Source organism: Microtus ochrogaster, linkage group LG1 (genome assembly GCF_000317375.1).
Source record: "Microtus ochrogaster isolate Prairie Vole_2 linkage group LG1, MicOch1.0, whole genome shotgun sequence".
Classification (NCBI taxonomy): domain Eukaryota; kingdom Metazoa; phylum Chordata; class Mammalia; order Rodentia; family Cricetidae; genus Microtus; species Microtus ochrogaster.
Window position 1 is genome coordinate 18525685 of NC_022027.1, and position 8713 is coordinate 18534397.

General features: G+C 35.0%; 1 pseudogene; it reads left to right on the top strand.

Annotated features, from left to right (window-relative positions):
- The first annotated feature begins 7592 nt into the window (after positions 1-7592).
- On the top strand, positions 7593-8044 carry LOC101980741 (annotated as a pseudogene).
- Positions 8045-8713: the final 669 nt, after the last annotated feature.

An 8713-nucleotide genomic window follows, 5' to 3' on the forward strand; every position in this document is an offset into this window, starting at 1 on the left:
TTTTTCGTTTGTCTTTTTAACCTTCTTTTCTATATTTTACATCCCTTTGTGTATTTCCAAGAAGCGCACTGTGTATTAATCCTAGAAAATAGAAGAATAGGAGGTTCGGATTCTATGAAATATGCCCCGAGGTTGCTAAAATGCCAAACTATGACTCAGTTAATGACCTGTGGGATCCTGTGTGTGCCTGTGTGTGCTCACTTCCTTGCTGTATAAGTGGCTGGGGAGAATAAATCTTTTGAGTTTAGTTTCTGTAGTCCCTTTGTAAAATTTATAAAAAGAAAGATTCCTGGCACCAGAGGTTACCTAGCACAAATACTACTTCAATTCTTAATTTGAAATCCAAGAGCTCGTTTATTTATGATAAATTTTACTATGTTGAAGAAAAGAAAATTTTTACCTTGTCACCGAAAAATTTGAGAAAACTTATCATAAAACTCAAAATGATAAATGTTTGCTTACAAATACAAGATACGTTTTAAATGAGTTTAAGTAGTGCTAATTTATAGCTGACAGAGAGTAATCTGTTTGTATTTAATACTTCTTCCTTTACTTCCTTCTCCTCCTCCTCCTCTTTTTCTTCTTCTAAGAAGACAAAATGACAAAGTCATCTTCATTGCTGGAAATATTATAAAGCATCTAACCTAGAAGCTTAGGTATTAAATATCATATGCAGGCAATAGCTCAATCTAGACTCTTAGGTTGGTTATAACCAATTAATTTTCTCTATTGAAAGCTTATTTTAAGTCTGGTGCATATGTGGACTCGACTAGGGTATGGCAGATGGGTTATAATCTAGAGATATGCATAAGAAGAAGGGTAAGTATCAGGACATATACAGGGATAATCAGAAACTAAAGATATATACAATAGTACTGAGAAAAACTCAGCGTTCATTAGGAAGTAGAGATGGGATTCTAAATAAATATGTGAGAAATGATGAGTCAGGTGTGTTAATGGTCTCTAATTATTTGAAGGAGAAAGAAAAGTTAAATGAAGTCATAGTTACAGGGTTTTTTGTTTATTTGTTTGATTTTTATTTTTAATTAGCAGATTAGAAGAATGAAAAGTTTTTTATTTGTATTTTTCAGCAAAGAAGTGAGGACAATGGGAAGAAGCAGTCATTCAGGCAAGTTTGCTCCTGAGCTGAAGCAGTTTTGCCTCCTGCAGAGTGGGGGACGTGGTCTTGTGTGTCTTGCACATTTGTCACATTTAAGGAATCGGAAATGACACTTCTATGTGATCATAGACTCAATTAACTATTTGGGATATTTATATTTAATATATATATATATATATTACATCAACTGCTATTAGTATGCAGAAAATGTAGAAAAGTAATATTTTCATTGAGAAATTTTTCTCAGATATTTGAGTACAAGGCAGGGCAGTATAAAGCAGGGGCTCTCCCTGATGGCCTAGACCTGAAGTAAAACCAAACACTGGTTGCCCACTTCTACAAGTTCTGTGCTGCCATTGCTCCATCACATCTTGTAGGCAGGACTGATCATAGGTGGAGGATTTTGTAGTTTGGTTGCTGTCCAGGTTTCTCGTTCAACAGTCTGTATAGTACCTTCTTGAGTCAAAAAGTCTAGAACATAGGTGTAAGGCTTCGTGTAAGTACCAGTTTAAGGTCTGAATTCAGTGAAATGTATGGATGTTGTCCTCAGCTATGGGATCCCGGCTGCAGCCGTCAGTTTTTTGAGAACGACTTTCCATCCCAGCATCAGCCTGGCTTGTTTAGGTATTTCTGCCGGACCACTTTTGGCCAAAACCCACAACTGAATACAATCCACTTGAAGACTTGCCTGGCTATAAAAGTTGCCAAGTTCAGACTCCATATCCACCATTACTAGGAGTCTTCACCTCAGTCACCCGCATAAATTCCAGAACGTTTCCACTACACTTGGCTATTATAAGCACCCTCAAATGATCCCCAGTTCTAACTGTCTCTCACAGTACTCTCTCCCTCCATTCCTCCCTGACCCTGCATGATTTCTCCTTCCCATTGAGTTCTAAACTAATGGAACCATAAATTATTAATTTTATTTTGAAAGTTAACTATATAGTTTTTTTTTTTAAGAATAAAGTTTTAAATTTATTTTACAGTCAAGGGGCATTTAGGTTGTTCCCAGGTTCTAGCTATGACAAACAAAGCTGCTATGAACATAGTTGAGCACATGTCCTTGTGGCATGGTTGAGCACTCTTTGGGTATATATCCGAAAGCGGTATTACTGGGTCTTGAGGAATGTGGTTTCCTAATTTTTTGAGAAATTGCCATACTGATATCCAAAGGGGCTATACCAGCTTGCATCACCACCAACAATGCAGGAGATGCAGGAGTGTTTCCTTTACCTCACAACCTCTCCAGCATAAGTTGTCATCATTGTTACAGGTATAAAAAGGAGTTTCAGAGTTGTTTTAATTTGCATTTATCTGATGTCTAAGGAAGCTGAGCATTTCCTTAAATGTCTTTCAGCCATTTTAGATTCTCTGTTTAGAATTCTCTGTTTAAGTCTGTACTCCATTTTTAAAATTTAGTTTAATGATTTATATATATGTGTTACAAGGGACATGATTTTGCAAGTATAGTGCCCCAAGATAGCCAGAAGAGAGCAAAGGATCCCACAAAAATTGAGCTATGCATTGTCCTGTACTGCTTACCGTGTGTGTTGGTAACTGAACTTTGGTCCTCTGAAAGCATAGTACTTATCCTAAACTTGTGAACTATCTCTTTATCTACTGTGATAAGTAATTATGTCAAGTACAGAGGAATAAGAAGCAGGCAACTTAAGAATTAATATCACACCACAGGAAAAAAATCACATTTAATATTAAGTAATATCTCACTATTTTGAAGTTAAGGTTACCTGAACTATTGAAATGTAATTTAAATTTACATTGTGCATCTTATTTTGACAATATCAGCTGTTTCCCATTTTTGAATGAGGTTTTGTGAGTAAGCTATTGCTATCTATTTAGTTGAATGCATTCTAATTTGGAAGTAAATCTTACAAATAAAAAAGTTGTTAAAGTGATCATGCCACATTTTGTTTATAGACACAAATGAATATTTTGGAAAATACCGGTACATTTTAAATTTATAAGTGTTTGCTTTCCATTTGAAAATGCTTAACAACACTTCATATACAGTTAGTGATATTTTGTAGTTTAAAAGCATGTTATGAGTGACATTACCAGTACTTTATAGATCAGAGATGTAACACACAGTACTCATCTTTAGAAACAAAGTACCCTGTATGGCTTTAGAGAACATTATCTTATACTTCATAAATAGCATTTAAATAATGTCAAATCTATCTCTGACATATTTAAACTTTCTCTTCTCTGGTGAGATTTTTATTATTTTAATTAATATAATTTAGTGGTTAAGGGAATTCTTAATTGAGAAGAAAAAGGGCACAAGTCCTGGTATCAGACTGTTTAAATATGAGACTTTCCTTATGAACTTTATTTGTGTTGCAAATTAAAATAACTTTTAAATTATCCCTAGCTATAAAGTGATAGAAGAAACAGAAAATTTAAAAAATCATAAATATTTGCAAGACAAGTAACACATGTATTTTATTATTCAGAAACCTTGATTCAGATCATGAATAAAAGCATCACACTGTAATATATACTAGTTTCTCAGTGAGGATGTTTTAATTATGGATCTAATTATATTTTAAAGGAAATCCAAAGATTCATTTTTTCTTAATTATCTCAAGTACATGATTAAATAGTTGCATCCTCTTTGGCATAAAAATTTTCAGAGGATTCCTTGAAAATCATTATTGTGGTTACATGGCCAATGCTTTTCTGACTACCTCATACATTATTCCACTAAGATATTCATAGACACGGTTGTTGTTATTCCCATGTAATTGTCGGTCATTAAATTATTGATGTTTACTCAGATGTTAACACAAGGAAAAGCCTATCAAATCGTTGTTTATTCATTCATCAGAATGCTTATGTTGGCTCTCAAAACATAACTGTGACAGATTATTTTATTCTTCCACAATTTTATGATTATTACAATGACAAGAAACTAGTGACTCTGATTTACTCTATAAAGGGTTTGGATGACTTAATTCCCCAACAACTAGATACTCTGACACTGGAAAGTAAGTTTCAGAAGACTCATATTTTTCATGTTATTTTAAACCTTTAATCCCCAAATTAATCATCTTCACCTGCATGTTTAATTGAATATTTTATCATAATAAAGCCAATTATAACATATTTTGTTTTGTTTTTTGAGACAGGGTTTCTCTGTATAATTGATACCTGTCCTGTAACTAGTTCTGGTAGATCAGGCTGGCCTCGATATGACAGAGAGCCTCCTGTCTCTGCCTCCTGAGTGCTTGGATTCAAGGGGCGTGCCACCACCAACCAGCTGCTAATTACAGAGCTGGGACTAAAGGAGTGTGCCACCACTGCCTGACTCCTAATTATAATATGTAAACAAATAATGGGAGAGTAATATTACTCAATTTTTATAAGTGTTTGCTATAAAAGTGTGAATTCCTGGGTTTGATCCAAGGAAAAATATGATACCTGAAATTCGTTTCCTGATTTGTATGGTCAAAAATCTCCAAGACCCAGAGACTAAGTATCTCAGAGACCTAAAGTAACACTTAGCACTGCTAGAAAAATAAATAGTATCAATAAATGACTCCTAAAGCTATTCTGCTAAGCTCATAGTCCTTTATTCAGTCATCATCAGGGAAGATCATCTGAATAGTCCCACAGCCAGATTTTATATGGACAGAGAACTTAAAAGGTTTGTCCTGTAGGAGGTCAGGAAAACTCATGGAAGAAGAGGAAGAAAGAGTGTCATACCAGGAGGACAAGGTGAAAGATAATATATACCAGGAGAACAAGGTCCTCTGACTTAACTTAGTAAGGCATATAGGAACTCACCAAGACTGAAACAGCAAACAAAGGACCCATATTGGTCTGAAAAGATCCTATGTATGTTTAATATAGCTTTTAGCTTAGTTTTATGGAACTCTTGAGAGTGAGAATGAGTGGTTCTTTGATTCTTGTGCCCACTCTTCAGACTCTTTTCATCCTGTTAGGTTGCTGTATTTAATATCAATATGATTTTTTTTGCTTCATCTTACTTTATTTTATTATGCCATGTTTGGTTATTTCCTAGAAGCCTATTTTTTTTTTAAAGAGAGATAGAAAAGTAATACATCCAAAGGAGAAGAAAGAGGGGAGGAACTGGGATAAATAAAGGGAGGGAAAACTATAATCAGATTATATTGTAAAAATATCAGTAAATACGTTCATAAATATATGAGAGACATATGGATAGACTGACAAGCATTCAGATGATAGAGAAATTAATTAAAGATTTCCATAAAGTCACTTTCAGTGACACTACCAATTAATTGTTTATAAATATTACATTATTTTGTTGATTTTGGCATTATTCAAAAATATCATTTTACCAAACAAAATCATGTCCCTGACATAATGCCATGGACCTACCAGATATGGAGAATGGAAATTTGTTTGCTATTATAAAAAATGTGCATAAAAGTTTTGGAAGATTTTGAAATACATATAATACTAAAATTTCAAGGGTATTGAGACAAAGGTATTGAAGCTATGACTAAAACAGAATTCAGAAGAAAAAAGAGTATTTCGACAGAGCAAAACTTTTAGGTGAAATGCCCTTTTAAAGATGTGGAGGCAAGTGTGAGAAATTCCTAAAAATCATCTCCATAAAAGTAAAACTGACTAGGTGGCCATAGTGGTGAACACCTTTAATCAAAGCACGTGGAGGGCAGAATTAGGCAGATTTCTGTGAGTTCTAGGCCAGGCTTATTGGAGGAGGGTCATCTTTTTAATCTGTTACTTTCATTGGTTAATTAATAAAGAAACTGCCTAGGCCCATTTGATAGGCCTATATTGGTCTGAAAATAAAGACCAATTAGGTCTATATTAGGTGGGTGGAGTAAACAGAACAGAAGGCTGGGAGAAAGAAGCTGAGTCAAGGAGTCGCCATGATTCTCCCCCTCCAGACAGACACAGGTTAAGATCTTCCCTGTTAAGCCAGCTCGTGGGGCTACACAGATTATTAGAAATGGGTTAGACTGCCGGGCGGTGGTGGCGCACGCCTTTAATCCCAGCACTCGGGAGACAGAGGCAGGTGGATCTCTGTGAGTTCGAGGCCAGCCTGGTCTACAAGAATAGTTCCAGGACAGGAACCAAAAGCTACCGAGAAACCCTGTCTCGAAAAATAAAAATAAAAAAAAAAATGTGTTATATTACTATGTAAGAGCTAGCCAATAAGAGGCTGGAACTAATGGGACAAGCAGTGCTTAAAAGAATACAGTTTCCGTGTAATTATTTCAGGTATAAAGCTAGCCATGCAGGCAGCAGGGTTCCGGGAAAGTAGCCTGCCGCTCCTAACACAACAGATCTCTGTGAGTTCTAGGCCAGCCTGGTCTACACACAGAGTACCAGGACAGGCAAAGCTACACAGAGAAATTCTGTCTGTAAGAGGTTTCAGTGAGAATAAGTCTTCATAGAAGACCAGATGATCTAATTTTCATACAAAAACACATTGTGCAAGAAGAGAACTACTCCTCACGGTTGTTCTCTAATTACAATACCCATGCTGTGTGGTATATGCGCACACACATATGCACAAAAATATATTTAAAATAGAATAGTTAAATTCAAAAATTCTTGAAATTAGAGGATTGGCTAGGTAATTTGGTAGAATGTTGCAGAAGTACAGAAATATTAACTATTTTGTTGTTTTAAATTTTAAAATATACTCTGAGATTGTTTCAAATATTTGAAAGCAAAAGGAAGAACAAGAAAAGTATTTTGTTCTGTAGAAATATGGAAGCACAATTTGTCTTGTCAAAAATTGCAAAATGGATGGAGGAATATAGCACCCAAAAATAAAATAAAGAAGCCTTTCAAATTCCCCGAAAGTTACAATGTAACAGAAGAAAGTAAGTACTATTTTAATGGACAAACATTTCTGATGGATTTAAGGTTAATAAATTTTACCACTTAAACCACCAAGGAGACAGCTTATTATGGCTACTTTCATATTAAGATAAATGAAATACATGGTCTCTGAAAAGACAGAATTTGTTATAAAATGATCCACCGGAAACATTGTTTGAGCCTTTATGTTATTATAACTCTTCATTTTTTAATCTACTCATCTCTCTATCTGTCTTCAAATCAACGTATTAGCTAGCATAGCTCTGAACATACAGTATAGAGATAGCAATAAAGCTAATCTCTCAAGGATATTTAGGTAAAAATAATTTTCCCGAAGCAGTGATACTGATTTTGGTATTTTTACTTCATGGTTATAGAATTTCAAACATTTTTTACTATTAAGTTATAATTCTTTTAGTATTATTAATTAAGGCAGCTGTGTGTCTTTATCTAGGTTTAAGACAGAGCAGATATTTTTTCCATACCTCATTCTATCAGTGTTTAATTTCATGACTCAACTCAACAACAACAACAAAACAACAAAATGTACTTATAAGATTCTGAAACCTGCCCAAAACTCCGTGCGTCCAGCCCTCCCACCCTCTTTAGGCCATCTTCCCGCGCCGCCACCATGGTGCGCATGAACGTCCTGGCCGATGCTCTCAAGAGCATCAACAATGCAGAGAAGAGAGGCAAACGCCAGGTCCTCATCAGGCCCTGCTCCAAAGTCATCGTTCGGTTCCTAACCGTGATGATGAAGCACGGTTACATAGGTGAATTTGAAATCATTGACGACCACAGAGCTGGGAAGATAGTCGTGAACCTCACTGGCAGGTTGAACAAGTGTGGCGTGATAAGCCCTAGATTTGATGTGCAACTCAAAGACCTAGAAAAATGACAGAACAAACTGCTCCCATCCCGTCAGTTTGGCTTCATTGTACTGACCACCTCAGCTGGCATCATGGACCATGAAGAGGCAAGACGAAAGCACACAGGAGGGAAAATCCTGGGATTCTTTTTCTAGAGATGTAAAACATAAATAAAGAGCCTTTATGGACTGTGAAAAAAAAAAGATTCTGAAACCTGAGTGTGGCTTAAATATAGAGTATGATTTATTTATTCTCCATAGAAACAACTTATTTAGCTTGATCTCATTTGGCTTGTTCCCTGGACACAATAAACCTTAATTCCTTAAACAAGTTTAAGATCAAGTCATTTGTCTACAGTCAAAGTTTTGAGTAATGTTGAGAAGATAGTTTTGCTCATATCCATGTTTAACTACCTGACATGGTCAAGTAATAAAGAAAGGTGGGAAACAGAATATAATCCCTCACCATTCTTCCTAATGTGTTATTTCATTTGACTTTGTTTTTGTGTACCTCTTAATCATTACTTGGAAATTAGAACAATTTAATAGTGTGATCATAAATTGGGGTATAAAATTCAAAGAAACATTTATAGATACTGAAAATTTTTCTGATACAAGAATGCTCTATAAAATAATTGTAAAATGTAAAACTATGACAAGGAAAACCATAAAGAGACCCCTTATGCTGCCAGAAAACGTATAGTTAAAGCCTGTGGATTGTCTATAAAACAGTTGATGAAAAAGCTGCTAAGGGAAGTATATTTTCAATGAACCAATATGGGAAAACTTAAAAGTTATATTATCAAAGATAATATTCAATCCACAAAAGTATATTGTAATGTGACTTCTTTAAAGTTAAG